Source organism: Nothobranchius furzeri, chromosome 11 (assembly GCF_043380555.1).
Source record: "Nothobranchius furzeri strain GRZ-AD chromosome 11, NfurGRZ-RIMD1, whole genome shotgun sequence".
NCBI lineage: Eukaryota > Metazoa > Chordata > Actinopteri > Cyprinodontiformes > Nothobranchiidae > Nothobranchius > Nothobranchius furzeri.
The window spans coordinates 32867847-32890166 of record NC_091751.1 but is presented as its reverse complement, the minus strand read 5'-3'; the positions used below and the strand labels follow the sequence as shown (position 1 = coordinate 32890166).

The 22320-nt window shown below is 41.3% G+C and overlaps 1 long non-coding RNA gene across 1 annotated transcript; it reads right to left on the bottom strand.

Moving 5' to 3' along the window:
* Window positions 1-20250: 20250 nt before the first annotated feature.
* LOC139061919 (uncharacterized) lies at window positions 20251-21505 on the bottom strand. Its single transcript, XR_011515562.1, has 3 exons — window positions 21356-21505; window positions 20504-20675; window positions 20251-20393 (listed from the first exon to the last, which is right to left on the bottom strand). It is a non-coding gene; the product is annotated as an uncharacterized lncRNA (long non-coding RNA).
* Between the last annotated feature and the right edge of the window lie 815 nt (window positions 21506-22320).

The following is a 22320-nucleotide window of genomic DNA, read 5'->3' as shown; positions in this document are numbered from 1 at the left end:
ATTGATGATTTAAAAAATGAATGCTGTTGTGACTTTTTGAAGTGTGTTAAACGTGTCTGAGGTGAAAGTACCCGCCGAACACTCCCGGCTCTTTACCACACACTGTTCTCATGAGGTTAGCCGGGGTCAGCCGTGCAGCTCAAAGGCAGCCGCTTATGGAAGACACCCTCAGTTAAAGCTTGTGTTTGCTTTCCTCAGGATAAAGCAAAAATCACCAAACCCGTCGCTGCATTGTTCCTCTGACCATCTCAGCTGTGCTTTGGTAATTGCTCCAGTACTCATCCCTGGAAGGTTGGCCTTTTCCAGTGCTGGAGGAGGAGTGATTAAATGACCCCAGAGATGTCACGCACACGCACACACACACACACACGCACGCACGCACGTGTGTGTAAAATCCAACATCTCAGCAGGAATGATGTCTTCCTTATGTTTCAGCTAGTTTGTGATTGGGCCACATTGTAGGGGCCTCTCCTCCCTCAACACCTTTTAACTCACACTTGGCACAAACAATCACGATGACTTGATGCAATAGATCAGTAAAACTCTCGTTCCTCCACAGAAACAGTTCCTGTTCACCAGGATTCGCTGGAGATCCGAGTGACTATAATGAAAATAAGACGGGCTCATTTCAGAGAGACTGCTGGTCTTTAACAGAAACTCATTTAAATCCTGTTGCATCCTTTTATCATCGTTTTTCTCTTGTCCAGTCCTGAATCAGCACTTTCTGTTCATTCTAGTGCCTTATCGTAACCTCATGAAGTCACTACTCAGCTTAAAAGATCACTAATGAATCACAACAAGATCTTAAAGAAAATATCTGGAATACCGAGGAGACTGGGCGGAGCTTGTACACATCAAGTCAGAGTAATCATCCAGAAGTACATGGTGTTCCTGTCTAAATGGTTCAGCATGTGGCATTTCTTCAGGCCTTTTGGGGTTCATCGTCTAAACAAAGTTGTCTGTTTAACCAAAGAAATTAAATCAATTTAGAAGAAACTGATTATTCTTTCTGTTCCTAAAGTTTTTAATTAGAAACTGGACTTTACAGGAATCCATGTTTGTTATGGAGGGTTAAAGCTTCTTTCCTCCACCACCCCTCATGTGGCCCAGAAGAAAGTGCTTTGAGTTTTATGAAAATGAAGATCAACGAGTTCAGGATGGAGCTGAGCTGTAAGAGAGTCTTCGGTGATAGCGGCTGGTCTCTTTCAGGTTCTCAGTGCATATTTTAAAGACAGTAACTCCCTTCATTCTGCCTCCTTGTCGTTATCAGCCCCACACAGTCCTCTCTATCCCCTCCATAATAAAACACCACAGCTATGGTCTCTGGGTTCAGCCAGTTTCCTCTCAGTCAGGGTCGCCACACCTCTGTCTGCTGTGGTAGCTCTCCCTTCATCCCAGGAGCCACGGTGCATCTACCTAAAAACATAAACCTGTGCTGGTCTGCTGCTGCCATCATTTACAGTCTCCCTTTGGAGCCACCTATGTGTGATGGCAGTGGCAGAAAGAAACAAAACACACTTGATGCTGTTCTGTTCACCTTCACTCCTCAGCTCTTCTCAGTGTGTCAGCCGGACTAAAGCAGGGCAGAGTCGGGCCATTCCATCAGGGGAGTGTCACAAGGCATCCCTAAACACGGGCTTAGTGGGTTCCCTTAGTTACCAGGACCAGTAGGTTTCATTTTTTTCTGGGATAAAGACTGGTTATCTTAATACTTTAAGTATTTTAAAGCTAAATATAGTAAACTTTCTCGTTTCTACAGATTTTCTTATGTTGCTCCTGACAAACTACTACATGGCCCCACGTCTTCAGTCTTTTTTTCCTCATTTCAAAGTAATTCTCATGTTTTTGTCGAGCGACGTTTGCCCCCCGAAGGCCCAACTTAACACAAAACCATAAAAGACAGTCTTGCTGCACTCCAGAAGGGTGGTTGTGACCAGCTGGAGTGAACCTAAGCAGACAGAAAATGTCTCCAAGAGGAGAGAGAATATGTTAACAAATAAATGGAAAAAATACTTTTTGTACAGAGATATATTTTTATGAAAATACATTTGTAATATAAAAAGAGAAAAATGGATTGAAATATATGTAAATGATTTTCTTTTTTCATTATTGTAGTACAAATGCTAGTGGGGAGTATATGAAAAATCTATATATAAATATATATATATATAAAATATAAATATATACAAAGAAAAATAGAAAATTGCTTTTTGTATCTGTAAAGAGATTGTACATAAAAGTTTACATACATACTGTACATATGTAAGACCCACCATGGCTTGTCTGCAATATATAAAATGTATTTTATCCGTCTGTATATGATGCTTTGCACTGTGTCTAAGCTTATTCTACTTTCTTGAACTTGAAACTTATTTTGAAAGTTTTTTGGAATAAAATATAAAAGCGACTTTCCATCTGTGTGTCTTTGGATGTTTGTGGGTCATTGTTTAGGTGTAAAGCCACACGACGTCCGTCTCTAAGCATGTCTGTTCAAATCCAAGGATTGAAGCTTTTCCAATGAACCCAACACTTTATCAGTCCAGTTTTATTTCACAGCTCGGCAGAATCTGTTTTTCTATCTGCTGCTGCAGGTTCTCAGTCTGTCGTTTACCATTATTTATAAGTGGTGGAGCAGCTCACGTGAAATGGCTTCCTGCACCCTCCACAAAGTGTAAAATTAAGAAAAATGCATGTTATCTCTGCTGCTGACATACATATTTATGTATAGAAATATGTTTGAGCTCCACGTTCCCGTGGCAACCAGTACATCCAGCTTTTGTCTGATGCAGGGAGTCAGTCGATCAGCAACAAGGAGAATCTAAACGGTACATGCCAGAGATGCTTAAATATTAACCAAGCAATGAAAGCACGTATCTAACATCAAAACCTTGTCCAGTTAGGAGATGTTAATTAGCACAGGGAACGTGTATTTATTCAATGATGCATTTTACTGGCTCATCTGAGACCCCTGCAGATCATAGATAGTCTAGGTTTTCCATCCATTTCCTGTTTTATAACCAGGCCAGGGTCATGGGGCAACAGCCAGAGGGTGTTTTCACACCTGCAGTTTTTACTCTGTTCAAATCAAAGCCTGGGTCATTTCCCTTGGTGTGAGTCATCTGCACAGGTGTGTATCTTGTAATTGCCAGGCCAGTTGTTCTCACGGGTCTTAGTTTGGATTGAAAACAACTCCCGGGCCGGTTGTTTATGAAGTAGACTGCAAGTTTGAGCCAAACGCCCTCCAGTAGCCAGGGTTGATGCGACAAAGCAGACAGTAGTTAGCGAAGAGCTATTAGCCTGCTGAAAAGAGCAATGGGACCATGAGGATGATCAACAAAATACATTATCACTGATATTTGGGAGATGATTATAGTTCAACATGTTCATGAATGGCTGGGGAGGAGGGATCATGGACTGTTGGACTGTGCTGTTTCAATAACTCAGGCTCACAACTCAGATCCTTCTTCCAATAAACCGTCTGACTCAGACTGCTAAAGACAGTCTGAAGTAGGGTTGGGAATCGAAAACCAGTTCTTGTTGAGAACCGGTTCCCATTGTTTCAATTCCTATAAATCGTTCCCCTCTTTTGTAAACAAATCCCCTTATCAGTTCTATTCAGCACAAGTGATGTCACCACGCATGTTGCGTAGCTTACGGAAGCAGGAAATATGGTGTCACAAATGCTCAAAAGTTTGGTTATACTTACAAGAAAGGATAACAACAGGATAACTTGCAATGATTGCATTGTAGATACTTCATCAAAGGAAGGAAAGAGCATTAGGGAACAAAATACGCAAAAACTTAATAAGAGTTAAAGATGTGTTTTGACGCGCTCCGGACTAGTGAATTTCAATGCAGCAGCAACGGTGACGTTCGCACGTCCTCTCCTGTTAGCAGGTAACTAATCAAATAACACTGTTTATCATGTTATCGACATTAGCCTTATATATTAACCTCCACACTAGCAGACTCCAGCAACTGAAGTCCACTCTGCAAAAGCTACAGCAACACCGCACCGAACACGACGATGACTCTGCCTTCATAGGGATCATAAAGGAGGGCATTTGGAAAGATCTTTCCAGCCAATACAGGTACAATTGATTATCATTAATAAACCGACCACGTTCGGTACTTTTTAAGGCTCCGACCGAATTCCGTGGTACTGAAAGAGGACCGATTTACATGATATAAAACGGTGCCTTGTTTCGACACCTGATTTCAGACAGACAGCAGCACATGCGCAAGAGCGTTATGTCATCAGTCGCATTGAAGCGCCTTGTAATTTTTTTCTTGAGAGGCGCTATATAAAAAAAATTGTCTTCTTCTTAGCTGTGGGTGAGATTTAAACAGAGAAAGCAGCATGGTAGAAAGAACACGCTCTAAAGTTTGAGTCTAATTCACTAAATGCGATGGATGACCAGATGGCGATGAAAACATTGACAACGTTCTAAGTGAGTTATCATCGTCTGAATCTGCTTCAGCAGGTAATTAAACTGTTTAAGATAACGTTAGCTTGATAAGTTAGCTTCCGTTGCTAGCAGCTAAGGCAAGGCAAGGCAGCTTTATTTCTAGAGCACATTTCAAACACAGAGGCAATTCAGTGTTCTTTACAATTATCGGGACATGATATGAAAACACATAAAAACACATTAAAATACACACAGACAGAATTACATTTTAGAGCTAAAGCAGAAGACAAAGTTACAGTGCAGATTCCAGAGGAGATAATGCAGCATAAAAAATAATTAATGTAAAGGCTGATGGCTACATTAGTGTTTTAGTTTTGTTTTAAACAACACTAGGGTTGGGGCACATCTGAGGTCATGGAGAAGCTGATTCCATATGTGAGCAGCATAGTAACTAAATGCATCTCCACCATGTTTTGTTCTGACCTGAGGTTCTACCAGCTGATTGTTTCCAAGGGATCTCAGAGCCCCATTGGGTGTATATACAGGAATGAGATCAGACATGTATTTTGGTCCCATGCCATTGAGTGATTTATAAACTAGTAGCACCACTTTGAAGTCTATTCTGTAGTTTACTGGTAACCAGAGATCTAAGAACAGGAGTGATGTGCTCCGTTCTCTTAGTTCTTGTGAAGACTCTAGCAGCAGCAATCTGAACAAGCTGCAGTTGCTTCACAGCTTTTTTGGGAAGACGAGTTAGGAGACCATTGCAGTAGTCCAGCAGACTAGAAATAAAAGCATGAATAAGTTTCTCTAAGTCTGGTCTGGACATGAGACCTCTGACTCTTGATGTTTGATGAAGGTGATAAACGCTGATTTAGTTCTAGCTTTAATATGTCCAGAGAAGCTCAGGTCTGTCAATGATAACACCAAGATTTGTAACCTAGGTCATTGTCTTAATTCCCCTGGAGTCTAGCTGAGCAATGACATCCATCCTAATCTTGTTGCTAAAGACAATAACTTCAGTCTTGTCTTTGTTTAGCTGAAGGAAGTTTGACTGCATCCAGTCGTTTACTTGTTCTAGGCACTGACTGAGTGGGTCCAGTGGCTGAAAGTCACTAGGTGATAGGGCTAGGTAGATCTGGGTGTCATCAGCATAGCTGTGATGGGAGATGTTATTAACTCCTTCACTGCCAATGATGACTAAAGTCATCATTTGCATTTTTTTACTGTGTGGACATCGGAACGAGCCCCCGCACCGTGAGAACAAACATCCCAGCTCTAAAGGCAATCTTCATCCGCGTACGTTACACGTCACGTGACCAGGAAGCAAAAAATCCATGTGTTAAGGAGATGATTTTGGGCCGCTGCTGTAAAAAAAAAAAGTGAGGGGCAAACCGGAAAAGCTTCTGCCGATCCCAATTTGACAACGGATTATGAAAGAACGGATAACGCTCAAAACGTGCAGATTCTTCCTGATATGAGGTGAGTCTACTTTGTTTTGTTAGTTTTGGCGTTGACATCATCTTAGCGCTCAACGTTCTGCGACTCTTAACCCTCTCAGTCTCAAAATAAGTTTTGATAAAAGGACGAACAACTAAGTCCTTCAGGGGTACTTCTGAGTTAAAAAAATGCTCATGAAATAGATATGTGGAGTAACCAGGTAGGTAGGTTTTAACGTTGCTAATCTGCAACGCCTGCTTCCAGAGGGTAAAAACAGTGGAAATGCAGAAAAACGCAGGCAGTGTAGGGCTTTTCTGATCAGAAAATAAACATTTCATTATAAAAGAGAATTAATTATTAGACACTCCAAAATATTGAAAAACAGTACCGGTATCGATTTGTAGGTATACAGGATTTGGTACTGAATCGATTCAAATGTGAAAGGTACCCATCCCTAGTTACTGTCGTGTTTTTTTCTTTATGAAGATATTTGACCCACATACAATAGGAACTCTCAGGAGACCAGGAGATGTAATACAAAATAGTTTATTAAAGAAGTCAGCAGAGGCTGGTAGGGATGGGGCTGGTTCTGGAGCCAGAGATTGGACCATTGGAAGAAATGACACATGAAATGATGATCGGGACGAGTAGGAATATATAATATAGTGGGGAGAGTTCTTACTAGGATTAGGTTGCAGCAGAGAGTGGGAGAGGTGAGCCGGTACCGGGGCTGTGGGCTGATGAGGAGGTTCCGGGAGGAGCAGTGACTGAAGGAGCTTGGAGGTGAGTACAGGTGATAGGAGCGCTGTGAGCATGAAAAATATATTTATAGCTTACAGCGTGATGTTGGAGGGTGGACAGGAGACGCACGTGAGGAGGACAGGACAGGAGGAGATCCAAGGGTGAGGGAGAATTCAGCCGTGGCTCTAGAGAACTGCAGAGGTGAGTCTAAGAGGCTGGAGTCTTCAACATGAAGGTGTGAGCCAGAGCTGAGTCTTAGGAATCCACTGAGGCAAACAATCTGGCACTGAGTGGATGGTTCCCTGGCTCCTTTATTCCTCCTGTCTGATTACATGATTGGCTGCAGGTGAGCAGGGTGACTCTGCAGCAGAGGTAATTAGCTGGAAGTAGTCTCCCTAAGCGTTTCCATAGCCCTCCAACAACCTGTGAAGGAAAATGTGAACAATCCACAACCCCAGAACCTGAACCCCCCCCCCCCCCCCCCCCCCCCACCAAAAAAACAGATGCCACCAGGCGGCCCAGAACCACGAGCGGACAGAGAGGCCTCAAAATCGGAGATGATGCGCAGGTGCAAAATGAAGGACAATCTGGCGAACCAACCAGGGAGGATGGCCATCCACAAGCAGGGAGGGAGCAGGGGGAGCAACCGGAGGGTAAAGTGGGCTGGAGTGAACAGGCTTGATCTGAGAGACATGGATCCGGTGGTATGGATCCGGAGACCAGGGAGAAGGCGGAGACGGACTGAGACGGGACTGAGGACCTCCAAAACCTCGTATGTGAGGCCTCCTTCTCTGCAATGACACTGATCAAGACAAAGCAGAGAAGCAGACTGTGTCTGGAAAAGAGCTTGATCACAGCAGTTGCCTCCCTGCCACCAAGGATGAAAAAGATCCTCAGTGAGGCACGAGCCCAAGTGTCTCACTAAAAGGTCTGGAAAAACACTCCGTTCAGTGCAGTAATGTTAAGATTTCAGTCTTCTTTTTGATTTTTAAAAATATATTTTGAGATTTACATTTGTTTTTTGCAATTAATGTTTTTATTTAAAATTAAGTTAATGATTTTTTAGAGAACAGATATACTGTGATCCCAAAAGAGGACACTTTGTGTTATATTTTTTTATGTGCACAAATCTTTAAATATAATTAGCTTAATAATTTCTTTGGCCTGTATTTGATTTTTAAAAATGTTTTCTAGTTATTACATATCTTTTTTCCAAATAGTTCAAGAGAGACTACGCAAAATTTGCAGTGTTTTGCACATTTATGGATTTTTCGGTGGGTAATCTTATGATTTTAAATAGTTACTGTATATAGTGACTGTTTTCAATTAATTAATTTGAATCACATTTTAGTGATGAAAAATATTTCCAATACATTTAGTAATGGATTATTAATATTTAAAATATTTGAAATCGTTTTTTTTGAAATGGTTGAATTTTGTACTTGTTTATCAGTTCCAAAATTTAACACATCAGTCCCTGAAGGCACCGTGTTCTAATTAAGGTCTTTTGTTTTTTACAACCAAAAATGCTTTTGCGCTCATTAGGGGGTACTCGGCTGAAAAAAATATTCCACAGGGGGTACATCAGTGAAAAAAGTGTGAGTACCACTGGTCTATCTAACCAAAAAAGATAATTCCTCCTATCAGTTTTTTTTTTCTTAAAAGCGCAATTTGTAAGAATTGACATCCTGTGGTCAAATGTGGTTACTGCAGTCTATTTTAAGTACAAATATCACTCTCCCTGTCGTTCCATGTCAGATATGGATCAGCACAGAAGATGCTAGTTGATGAGCACAGACTGGTCATACACAGTAAGCTGATAGGTAGATAAATACGTTATCATAACTGGTGTTAGCACTCTTGGGTGTTTTACAATACGGAACACTCACTACAATTATTACGGTAGTTTGTCTGTGACAATACAGGAAGTGCAGTTTTTTGCCACCTTGCTGTTTAGACCAGGTTCACAATAAAACCCTTTTTTATGATTGTTTCTGATTTGGTCACTCTGAGTGTTTCATGCAGGCTGAACATGAAAATAGCCTCCTACACCTATCTCCTGCATCAGCTTCTGACAGAATGGACGGTGAAACTCTAGGATTAGAGAAGCCTGACTTAACATTCATGGACTCATGACAGGGAAGGCTGTTGTTGGTTTAGCGTCCAGGAAACAGCAGAGAATAAGCTAGTAAATGCTAATTGTTAGCGTTATCAACTCCACCAGACAGCAGAACTCCTTCAGGCTTGTGTTATTTGTGGAGATAAAACATCAACGTTGCAGAGCAAACAAAGTCAGTGATAGAGTTGTGTTGCTGTTAGCTAATCAGAGGTCAAATGTCCAAATATCAGGAAATAAGGCTCCACATCCTGTTGTCTTCTGCCACTCTCTCCTCTGGTTGAATTCTGCATCCTCAAACAGGAGCATCTGAGCGTTTTTTCCCCAAGATGACTTCATTCCTCCTAGAGACCACTGCAGATGTGCTAAAAATAAATAAACTTAATCTAAAAAAACACTAATATTTTTCCCATCATCTTGATAAGTTTGTAATAAAGGTAAGAATTCAGGAAGCTAATTCTGAACCAACTCAGGACACAAATACTGAGGACATGAACATTTTTAAAATCCACTCTAGTGAACATGGGGCAAACTGGCCAATATCAGGGAACATTCTCACAGGTCAGTGCAACTTGACAAGGTTTGATTAATCACTGTGGGAAACCTGATCGAGAACAGGAGTGACTAATGGCCCGTGTGTGGCTGCTGATTTAATCAATCAAAAAAAAAGGTTTTAACCTTGCCAGTACTAGGGCAACCCCCCCCCCCCCCCCCCCCACACACACACACCTGCTAAAATATTTTGCTCATCTGCTGACTGCTTGTACCCATCTTTGTGATGTTTCTACATGGAGGACAAATGAGAAAAACTGATCTGTGCAGGTGGGAGAAAAGTGATTACATAGTTTAGTGGCATAGAGGCAGTTAATCCTGTTTTCTCACTAATTTCTTCTCTTTTTATAACAAATGATTAATCTCACAATTTGTTCAACTCCTCCATGTGTAAACCAGACTAGCCCATTAGGGCTTAGAGAAGATGACATAATGGGCTGCAAGGCAGTTTCGCTGTATTTCCTTACCTTTGAACAAATAAAGGAGAGCTAAGTGCAAGTCTGGAGGCATAGCTTACATTAAAGTCTATGTTTACTGTCCCAATACACAATGCTCTAAGTCAGGGGTGTCAAACTCAAATTCACAGTGGGCCAAAATGAAAAACTGAAAAACAATATTTTTTAAAAAGTGACAGCAAATGTGCACATTTTCCTTAGCCTGGCAAGCCAGACTAAATAAATGTATTATTTAGCCTGGCCATGTTCCATTGACGGCTCTCGGTTGTGGGGTGGGTTCTACCGTTGTCTTTCAAATGATCTCCACATTCCACTGGACAATGAATGTGACATAGGCTGTGTCCGAATCCAGGGGTAGGATGCTTGTGAGTACGGGTCCTCGCCGGTCTAGCAAGGCCTGGTCCTTGCAAGACCGCTAAAACCGGAAGTCAGCGGCTCTGAATTCGGACAGTACTAGCCTCATTTTCATTCCCGCCCCCAGGTCCAGTTGCCTAGCAACCGTGACGGCGGCAAACAGGCTAACAAGCTAGTAGCGACGTTGAAAATGGATCCACAGCAATATTTCATTTTATTTGTGGTTTTTGAGGAGCTGCGACGGCTCAATAAACGTCACCGGCCTTTGTATTTAAAGTTTAAAAATCATTTAGTCCTGTTATCTGCTAGAGTTACAAGTATTATACTCATGATCTCCTTTTTTGCATATATCTGAATGTTAGTGATGTGACAGCCGTCGATTGAGCCAGCCCAGCAAACCCTTTTGATGGACGATGCAGTGGTCAGTGAGATGACGCATCCAGAAGCACCCTCTGCAGACCACTCTGTCTGATGTTCCACTTGCCAACCAGAAACGTTCAGCCACGGATCTCGGTTCCTGCACTCCATCCACCTCGATCCATGTTTAGTAGATTTAGCAACACCACCAAAGACTCCCTGCTTTCCAAGTTTACTGTATATATTTTACTTTTATCTTTACTTTTATTCCTTACAGTGTTCCCTTACCATTTATTTACAATGTTGTTACTTGTTAAAAACTGAATAATAAAACTGTTAATGATCAAAAAAGAGTTATCAATTAATAGAAATTTTATTACATTTAAACAAATAACAAAAACATTCAAACACATATATAGAACCTGAACCAGAAACTAAAAGAAAAAAAACCATTTCTCTGCCATCCTTTCCATCAATGCTAAAAATCTGTCCATCCTTCTTTCTCTCCTCTCCTCCGCTTCCCTCTGTTGTCTCATGTCCTCCCTGATCAGGTCAAGGAGCTCATCAGCCCTTCTCCTTTTTCTCCCTGATGAGGAGTCCGGCTTCCTTCCACCACTCTCCCTGTCCTCTGTCTCACCCACTGCTGCACTTGGCCCTGGAGTGTCCTCGAGAATGGAAGCAATAAGGACAGGAGGCATAGTGGAAGGCCTCTGTCCCAACACCTCGTCCATGGGGACAAACCAGGGCCAGGTTTCAGCAGTGGGCTTTCCGCTGACTCCCTCTCCTGACCCTGGATACTAGCAGTCCTACAGACAAAGGGAATTAGAATTACAAGGCTTTATTGTCATTTAACAACAGAGAACACTGTGGGCATAATTAAATTACAGATGCTCCTTAAAGGTACTGGTTCTGGATGAGAATAGAGAGGAATAGAAGAACAAAGTCAGATTATAAATCATAGTTGATAAAACATGCAATAAACAATATTTTAATTTATCAACATGGGAGATGAAAATTGTGTTCTGTGTTTTTTTCCGCCTAAAATGAAATTAAAAACATTAAATCAGTAATGTGGTTTCTTAAAAATTAACTTAAATAAACATTAAACTTAGTTTTCGTTATTTTTGGCGTTCGTTACATGATTACATAAGATGCAAGCTCTTTTACGGTGAGTTTTTTCCTATTAAGACTTTCAAGCAAGTTTACGGTGGGGTGTTAACCTTAAAACAAATGATGAGAAGCTTTATTCGCTAAATAAACACACACACACACGGGAATTATGACGGGACCACCATACAAGCTCGTTCTCGCTGATTTCTGCTTAAAATGTACTTATACAAATGAAAAATGTCTATAAACAGAACCGCTTTCAGCTTAGTTTTCTACAGCTATTTTCTTTTAAAAAGCCTGCTGGGATCAAGCTAGTTTACGGTGGGTTTTTTCCTATTAAACATTGAAGCTAGTTTTCGGTGGGGCATGTTTTAGCCTTAAATTACATAAAAAAAAACAATTTGCGGTATTAGATCTTATATAAAAAACAAACCAAACGTGCCCAAACACGTATTTTATTTTTTTGACCGCTATTTTTTTAACTAACTTACATTTTAAGCTGTACTGCTGTCCCGCTCCGTCCGCCGTTGTTGCGAGTGTCGAGTCCAGCGGCCGGCGTGCAAAGCATGCTGGGATACCCTTGCTCCTGTGAGGATCCATCAGACCCATCCTCGAAATGTGGGTGGAGCGAGGACGCATTTGAGGACGTGAGAATGAGGATTCTTGGAATTCGGACAGTACTCGTCGCTGCGCTTTGACGTCATCGACCTCAAAATGCGCACTCACAAGCATCCTACCCCTGGATTCGGACACAGCCATACTCTTGTTTCACTCTGTTGCATCATCCCACCCACCAGGCATATAGAGTGCCCTGATTGGCTCACAAAGCCAATAAAGCTCTGTGATTTGTTCGCTAAGCAGATAGAGCACTATGATTGGCCCACCATTATGGACCAATCACAGCTCTTTATGTGTTTGAAACCCCTCTAGAGAGCTGTGATTGGCTAGCCAGAGTCCTGGAAGGAGCTGCTGAGGTTCCAATGGAGCATGCCTAGACCATTCTTTGCAAAGCAAGAATTTGGTCTAGTTCACTAGGCTACATTTTCCTTTAACTACTTATAGGAACGGTTGAATCTTTTCATTTGGAAATAAACTTATTTTTGCAGTAACACTGAATGTGGAATAACTAAATTACACACAAGCAAGTTGATTATAAATAAAGCACCCATCAGTGGTATTCAAGCTTTGTTGTTATGGAACAAAGACATGTGAGTGCAGTTACCTTTAACCTGATTCACTGTGTCCTGCATGGTGTGTATAAGTGCACATGACCTTCTTTACGTTAAACATGACTGATTATCATAAATAACAATTATTACTAACCAAAGAATAATAATTCATTTCAGTAATTAATTACATTTATAATGAACCATGGTGATTATTTATGAACCTTGTAATAAGACAGTGAAAAGAGTGTTAAAAATGATTCTTTTAAATCTTGAAGTGTCCTTCATCTTGCGGATGGAACAACAGTCAGATAAAGGCAGTTCAGATTAAAGATGGTTTACAGCAGACTTTGTGTCTCCTGTGATGGATAATCTATAAATAGTAGTCTAGCCAGGACAGCTTGACCCAGCTGAGGAAGTGTGAGCTTTGGGTCACAAATGAGGCCATTCATGTTGCTACATCACAAAAGTTTAGCTGACTACGGAATAAGGATGTTATATTTAAATATTTTCCATATCCAAAGTTTAATTGAACATATTGTTGGATAACTCAGGTTTGACTCAGCTGTAAGGGGCACAAAAAGTGCCAGGAAAGGCAAGGCAGCTTCTTCTCCTTTGGAAGAATCAGTAGCCTGGATGCCCAAAGAAGCGTATTGCTGCCACCTCCACCACAAACATGTATGACGGCCCACTATATCTGGTCGTGCACCCCCACAACTTGCAAGAAGTCCAGCAGCAACTTCAACCGCCAAGGAACACCCTCACCCTACACCTCCCCAGCAATCCAAATGGGGAGCGCTGCTCGCGCACATACCGCTGGCAGTACAGGGCCACTGTTTCCCATTCGCCACAAACACACCTCCCATCTAGATGTTTACCCACCATCTACAGACCACACTAAAGGCCCTACCCTTCTATCTCCCCATCCCATGAGTTCTGCCACAGGTCTCCGACCACCTGGCTGATCATAGCGCAGTATTCCAGCTTCCCTATTGGACAGTGCTTTGCGGACATCCAAATCTAGAGGTGTTATGGTGTCTATATTCAAGCGCCTGCTACTCTGGTGCAGATGTAATTGAGGTGTTGTGTTGGTAGTTATAATTCACCAAACGTCCATCCTCGGTCCTTGTGTTCATTTTATCAAGCGGTTTAACTGTCTGGATATTTATTTTATGTGTTTTTGTAATTTATTTTGAAAAACGTTTCATTTTGGCAACTTCCGGTATTGCGGCTGCTTCCTGTGTTTTTCCTGGCTCTCTTCTCAGATGGTGGGAGACCATGCTGAGGAGAGGTAGGTTTGTTAGTTGCTCCTATTGTCAGTGAAGTAAAATGCTTTAAAAGTGACTCTAACAGCTGTTGTTGAACTTAAAGAACTTCTATGAACATTAGTGGTGCCTTTTATTGAGTTTTTGTTTGTTGTTCCTGTCATAGAGTGGTAATGTTGTACTTATGTTATATTCTATTGCATGTTTTCTAATTGATTGGGTGCTTTTAGGTTGATTTTTAACTTTTTGGATGATTTTAGTGACTGGTGCAACATTGCGTCCCATCTGTGTTAATCCTCCCCAGTCACCTACACCTGGGGGTGGAGTGTGGACTGGACTGGCCAACAATGAACAGAGGCAGGGCGGGAGGTGAAGGGGCGGAGTATTTTTTTTTTGTTTGTTTGTTTTTTGTTTTGTTTAAGGGAGCGGACGTGTGGACATGGACACGGGAGGACGTGAGGGGAAAGGAAAATACCCGACCGGAGCCAGACGGACACTGCGAGCCCCGCAAGGACTGGAAGGTGATCCACCGGTGGCACGGAAAGCAGCAGCAGCAAGAGAAGAAGCAGCAGAAGAAGAAGCAGAAGAAGCAGCAGTAGCGGAGAGCGAGATCCATGGCCAGAGAAGCCAGGGCACAGAGCGCAACACGGCAGGCGGGCAGAGTTACTCTGTCCCTGCTTGTAAGTATCGAGCAGTGCCTGGCAGTGTTTGGAGTTGCTGTGGCTCGGTGTGTGGTCTGGTGCCCGGGGACCTGTGATTGTTGGGAATTTTGTGTGCCCACACATCGACATATAAATATTGGACAATGGGTTTCCATAGTATCCAATAATAAGTTTTTGTGCTAAAATGGGAGGTGGCCACCAATGCCATTTTGACCGTGTCACAGGTTCCGTCCAGCCCAGACAATTCCAAAAAAGTGAGAGGTGGAGCTGAGGGTGGGGCTGTAAGGCTGGGATCAACTGACGACACCCGGTCTAACTAGCTACAAGCTAACCTGAAGCTAACCCTGGCTAACCCAAAGCTAACGCGGAGGTGGGAGCCAAGCTAACGGATGTAGCCACCTAGCTACAACCGGAGCTAATTCTGTGGAACACCCATCGACCGCATGGAGTTCAGGTGGAGGTTTGCGGCGCTTTTTCATGAAAAGTACCTTTCTGTGAATAAAAAATATTAAATCGGTAAGTTTATAAGTTATTTCCGTAATGAAAATATATTTTGCTTTGAGCAAGATTTCACTATTTTTAACGTACCGTATTTTCCGGACTATAAGTCTCTCCTGAGTCACACTAGCCCTTAAATGTATAATGAAGAAGAAAAAAACATATATAGGTTGTATTTTTGGGGGAAATTGTATTATTTTTCTTACAAAATCTGAGACCAAGCGTTTCACATTGCAAGACAAGTACCGGTAACTATAACCGAATAATGTGCCGCAGCAGCGCGCCACGGTCTCCAGCAGAGGAAGGCGGTGTTTGAAACCCTCCCAGCGGGACAGGGGAACTCATTGTTGGGTCGGAGCCGGCCCGCAGCAGCGCGGTGTAGCCTACATATTTTGTTATATAAGTGGCTCTGGAGCAGCAGGACCAGCCAGACTATGAAAAAAAGTGCGATTTATAGTCCGGAAAATACGGTAGTTATTAGTATTTGAGATAAATTAGCAGGCTAAATACATTTCATATATTTCCAAAACGTGATACTTGTTTGTATCTGTTACGTTTTACCTTCTTCAGGGAGGGGAAACCAGGGAGGCAAGAATGAACTTGTGTAAAGAAAAACAAATTTATTAAAACAGAGGATAACACAAAACCAAGGGCTGGAAATCCTAACAGAAATACACTAACACAGCCCATAAAACTCAGAGAGTCCAATGTTCATATGAAATAAAGCAGGAGACTAAGGCTCAGATACTTTAACTGGCAGCACCATAAGAAAACCATTCAGACTTAAGTGTCCAACAGGATGGTACAAAAGAAAGAAATATGTGGGATGGATTAGCTAAAAGACTCAGGGTTATTTCCAAAACCTAAAGAAGCTTTCACCTTCTACCTAATAATTCAGCAACTTAACCACAAAAGACTCAAACTCTAACAGTGGCCACTGTAGTTCTTTTACCAAGAGTAATTACTACACCCAATTAGAGACTTAATAAAATCTGAGGAATTATTTTCTTTCAAGATGTTTAAACTTCTAAAACCAGCCCAAAGGGAGTCTACTTGGTTACAAGTAGCTCCTAGAATGATAGTTCCTCCAGCCTTTTATCCTTTCCAGATCCAGAGAAAACGATTAGTCCAATTGCTTCCACCTGAAGAACTGTGGAGGGATCCACTGGTGATGAGGCTGCCGGCGCTCATTGTGGTTTCCATGGTTACTGGACAACAGCATGGAGGCAGCCATCTTGTATCTGGGTCTGGTGTTGTCACTCCAAAAGAAAACAAAACAATGGGAAGAAAACTACCAAAACAGGGGAAAAAATTCTGACTAAACAGTAATAATAATACGACCAACCATTGTAAAACCCAGGTGTCGTAACAGTATCTTGTACAGCCAACTAGCCTTTATTCTGGACTCAGTACAATTCACCTAAAGTAAAGAGACATTATACAGATGAAGTAAGCACAAGATAACTTACTGGAAGAAACAGAATTATTATCATGAGAACCAGAACAAGAGAGCCTGATAAAGTCATGTGAAAATAACAATTAAAAAGTATGTATGTATAATAGAAATAAAAATATATTAGAATTAGTGTAACTCACTGTGATCCAAACAATAAATCAGCCATAGCTGATTAGCAATCATGAAATGAGGTCTGGGAGTTTTTAAGTTTCATTCTTTTATTAAATTTTTTTCTGAGATCTGTTAAAAGGTCACCATGGCAGCCTGTGTGTCTTCAACGTCGGCTAAACAACGCAGCAAGTGTAAGTTCCAAGTACCTGTCTTGACCACTTCATGAATGGTTTTGTACTTTAAACAGCTAGGCCAAACCTGTTATTTTTTTCTCCATAGCCATTTGGATCATTGGAGACAGCTACGAGAGGCGCGGTGCCCAGAGAGCTGCAGAGACCCTCTGAGACAACCTTGGCCTCCCTGATGTAGCGTAATGGTTTATGGCTCTTTTATGAAAGATGAACCATTCTACAGAATAATCTGGAATATTAATTTTTACAAGTTAATAACCAAATGTTATAGAGATAAGAAGACTCAAAGGTTGTTTTCATCGATAAACTGACGATCATATCCGTTTGTCTGTGTTTCAGTTCAATGAAAAGACAAGTTTAAATTTTAAGATTTTTAATTCCTCAATTTAAACTAACAATTTGAAATGACAATCATAGGCAACACAATCAACATTGGCAACCTTGTTGGACAATCTTTAACAGTTGATATTTTAAGCTTGCACAAATAGACATTGTGTTGGATGTACTAAGATTTGAGGATGATGGAATTATGACTGCGTGCATGCAGGTGTCTGAGATTGCTTCAGAGAGAGAAAAGGTGAATCTGAGTGAAAAGTGATGTTTTGTAATTAAACTTAGTTCTTATTAGAAAACCAGCATCAGAACGCTATCTATCGTGTTCTGCCTCACCGCATTTAGGACCCCCTTTAGATCCGGACCTCGGATGATGTTTATCCAGGTCACGCCTTGGCTGGCAGAGAAGACGAAGGTGTGCTGACGGTCCAGTCCAGAGTTGACCTCGGTACACGTTGATGAAACGTTTGGCAGATGCGCTTTCTCAAGTTTAAATTAACTCAGAAATCAAAGACTCTGGGACGAGTCTGCGTTAGCTTGTTGCATTTCAGCTATTCTGTCTGGTTTGTTCCCGCACGTCCGCTCTCTTTCGTTCTCAATCTAGTTCTGACTAACTTACCAAAAACCACTTCTCTCCCCAAAGCAAACTTGTGCGTCATAGCAAATGTGTTTTGGAGTTACTGTGAATCCAGACCTGTGTGAGCGAGTGTGAAGGTCATCACTAAACCTCTTCATAAACATTATTTAATTAAGTATTGATTCATTATAGTTCATTATGATTACCCCAAAGCATAATAATCATTAATTTGATTAAAATACATTTATAATGCAAAGTGATAAAATGATTATGTAGCATTAATAATGAAGAAAGTTTAAGACTTTGTTTTATTATGACTAGAGTGTGGGTTGAAGTCCTTCCTCTGGAGACCAGGTGTGCGATTGCTGTGGAGTCCTTCAGACTTGCTGTCGGCTCAGGTCTTAATCTGTGGGTGAAAGTTGCTGCATGACCCAGCTTTGACCCAGCCGGGCAAATACAACCTTTGGCACAGAAAACCCATATTTCCTCACGTTACACTGACGTCTGTGTCTCCTGGTTCGGTTGGGGCGGACTGAGGTGGAAAGACCTTCTCCCTTTCTTTTTCAACTCCATGCATGGAAGAGCAGCTCCTGATGTTCTTCTCATCCACTGTGGTGGCAATGACATGGGGGTGGTCAGCAGTGTGAATCTGGTGAACATGATGGAGGACCTGCACCGGCTTCACCTTCTACACCCTCATATCACACTGTTGAGAACTGTTCTTCCTTCACAACCCAATGTTCCATTCACTCTGCAGCTCTCTGGGCCCTTTTTATTATTTTAAGTATTTTTTAAATGTACCGACACTTTGTGTCCTGTTATTTTATAAAATGTGATGTAACAAAATAAATGTTTTTGCTCAATTACTGGAATTTCTTTGGTTAAGACAAAAAGGAAGGAAGAATCATTTATGCCAAGTTGTTTCTACAACAGGCCTGTTTTAAGTCCAACAGGTTCTTAGCAGCCAATTGAAATGTGTTCTTTACTAACTACTTGGTTTAAAAATCTTACTAAAATAAACAGTGCTGTGTTGCAAAACCCAATCATACTTGTTATGTAAATATTAGCTTTGTAGATATTTTTAGATGGATATTTGTGTGCTAAAAAAACCATAAACTTAAATAATTTGTCATTCTTTATTGAAAAACACCAAAATACAGGTATACAGAAAGTGTGGGAAAATGATAATGTGAAAGTATTGCTCTTTAATTGTAATACTATTCATCTTTAAAAAGAAAAACTCTAAAATGTCCTGTACAGCAACATGACAGTAGAATGGTGGTCTGTCTGTCAGAATGTGCTGAACAGATTTGCTCTATCTTTTGTGCCTTTTGTGTACGAGTTTATGTTATTGTAATAGGGTTTGGGTTATGTATCGCCACATTAGCATGTAAATGCTGAACCAATCTGGAATAAAGAGGGCTGATAGGACAAACAAGTAAATAAGAGAGAAATATAAAAACAACTAGGAAACTATCAGAACCGCTCACGGCGCATGCGCTGTCATGCATCAACACTGCCCGCTATTTCCCTAATAACACACGTTGTTCGTTTTTATTTCTACACGTTTTTTTTACTCACAAAGATTGTCAAGAAAGCGTGTTTGTCGTATTCATGTCAAATTAAACTGATCACGAAACAGATTTACTTTAGAAGATCAAGAGGCCCTGAGGAAAAAAGGAATATTAGTTTGACTCTTAGTATGACTTACAAAAGCAAGACTGGTGAGTTTTGTTATGTTACACACGGCCAAAATTTTCAAGTTGGATGGGAGCCACAGAGCAGAAAGGTGTAGAGATCAATAGACATCTGGGAGGTGGACAGCATGAGTCACGAGTGGATGAGCAGAAAGATCCGTGATGACGAAACTGATTGTTAGTCATGGGAGGATGACTGAGGACTACCAGGAGGAGGAGGAAGAAATTATGTGATTGAGAAGAGAGCTGGAATTCCAGAGATCTGTGTAGAAAATAAGTTTCAATAAAGTAAAGATGAGTGACTGGCCACCAGCTGTTTTTGTTCTCCTGCCAGATGAGATGATGGTTACAGGTGTGAGGATGCACCTTCTGTTATAGCCACATTAGAGGAGTTGTCAGGTAACTCCTCTGTCGTACAGTGGTGAGCAGCCTGGCTGAGGAGGAGAGAAGGAAAAACCACACAGAGTAGAATACTAACTAATAATTACAATTTCTTGTTGTGTAGCTCACCTTACGTGCACTTTAAAACCTGGACCTGTGCCTGCTCACAGCATCCCATTTGTCTGGTCTTTGGAACTGGGCACAGAGAGGTTCTGGAACAAGAATTTTGTCCGAGTACTCCTGATATGGGAGAGGATTCACCACCGCAGAGTCGAACAGCAAGCTTGTGCACATTTACTGGAAAAGGGTTTTCAGTATTACAATAGTTCTCCATAACGATCATTTTGGTTTTATCATACAATATATGACATACATGAGGTTGGATTGGTCTTCAGGGCTCTCACTGTGTAGTCTCCATGTTTGTACTTTGGGTACACTCCAGCATATCTCCGCTCACCAGTTGCTGTTGTTGCATGTGAGCGTGCTGCATTTTCATTATTGTGCATTGCAGCAATTTGTAATCTGAAATAATCAAATAAGCAAACCATATAGATTTGAGGCCAAATTCTACATTTCATGCTAAAATTTAAACAATTAGAGGCATTAATTTGACCATTTATTGTATTCATTACCTAGACAGCATTCCTTTGAAGAAGAAGACCTGACTTTTTGGAGTGAATCTGATGATGAGGCTGTGGAAAGCCTCCAAGGTGGATGTGTGGTACTGAGGGCTTATCTTCTCTACGTCCTTCACAAACCATGGAGCTATCAGAATGGCAGTGTGCTTCTCACATGATGCTGTGCCTACGTTGAAAATGTTAATTACATAAATTACAATTTGATCAACTTTAGCCACTGTTGCAGAATTACCGACTGACACAAAAACAACCCAAATTTTCTCCGAGCCTGACAGTAATAGCCATGTGGACCATTTCGTCGGCCAGGGCTTTGATATATGTTCCGATTTGCCGCTGATTCTAACCTTACATCCCGTTCCACATTTTGTGAACTTGACAAATCAACCCAAAGGCAGTGCAGACTGATATTAGCTAAAATGAAGTGAACCACATCTCTCGAACTTTGCATTTAGGTAGGGTATTGAGCTGCAGTATTTCTGCGGTCAGGTCTCTCTCCGAGTCCGAGAGCTACATGAGCGGTCAGCCCGCGCAGCAGCTAGGCGCCGCATCGGTCAGACATGCACCGGGCTGACCGCCGGGGAGAACCGGGTGGAAGAATGGAACACAGAAGTGTCCCTCCAAGAGCTCCGTCATATTTCAACCCATTTTTATGTTAAATGCACTGGGTTTTACCCTTTTACCCATCGACATATGCCCTATTAATTATTTTACCGTAATTTACATCCAAATTTCATGGTTAAATAGTACATGCTACATGTTAAAATGATAGTTAGATAGCTACTTCGATAAACTCAGCTAGTTTAAAGGTGGCAGTGACCTAAAATACATAAATATAATTTAACTTACCGAAAAAAAATGAAGTGGAGACTCCTTGGATGCTCTATTGGTGCAATTAATACCACAGCAAGTCATTTTGTCCAACAATTGCACCAATAATATCCAAAACAGATGAGCTGAGTAATGGGGCCAACAAGCCCAAGCCCATCTGTAATAAACCCCATCACCAATCTCCCTGGGCTAACAACCAACCCCCTCCCAAACGAACTCACCACTGGACGAATGATCACTCCCCATTTGCAAGTAGCGCGTCGATTGGCTCTGTCTCTAGCTCCTCTGACCTGGAACAAGCAAAGGAGGAGTGCACAGAGAAGTGCATAAAGGAGGGGTGCCCTACGGAGAAGCACTTCACCTGGAGCAATTTTTTCTGCTGGTTTAAAAGTTACTTGTGAGGTGAAAAAGAAGGAAGCATGCAGGAGTTTTTCTGGAGGACTGGGAGATGCAGGAAGATCAGAGACAGACAGAACAGGAAGATAAGAAAATAAAAACCAAGGAAACAAAACAAAGTTCTTAAAAAAATGTAGGTAGATTGATTCCACTACACGTTTGTACCTGTATAAAGCAATAAATTATCAGCATGTAGTATTTATATAGTTGATACAATTCAGATCATCTTCAAAACTCCATCCCATGCCCAGGGATGTATCTAAGCATTTTGGGGGCCGAGGCAAAATAGACCCCTGCCATGTATTTTAAGTTGAAGTGCTATCTGTTTTATATTAGACTTTTTATATTTGCAATAAAGTCCAAAAGTGAAGAATTTATGTTAATTATTACTTGATTGTTCAAGCTACCTCAAAGAAGTGATCTGTTGTTAAAAAATAAAAAAAAGGTAATTCAATAAAAAATAATGAATATTCTGGAACTGTTTATTCCTTTTCTTTCTTTTTTTTAATGTATCAAAAGTATCAGATTGGGACTCTGTATCAGCAGATTCTCAAAATCAAATGACTCGGACTCGAGGGCAAAAAAAC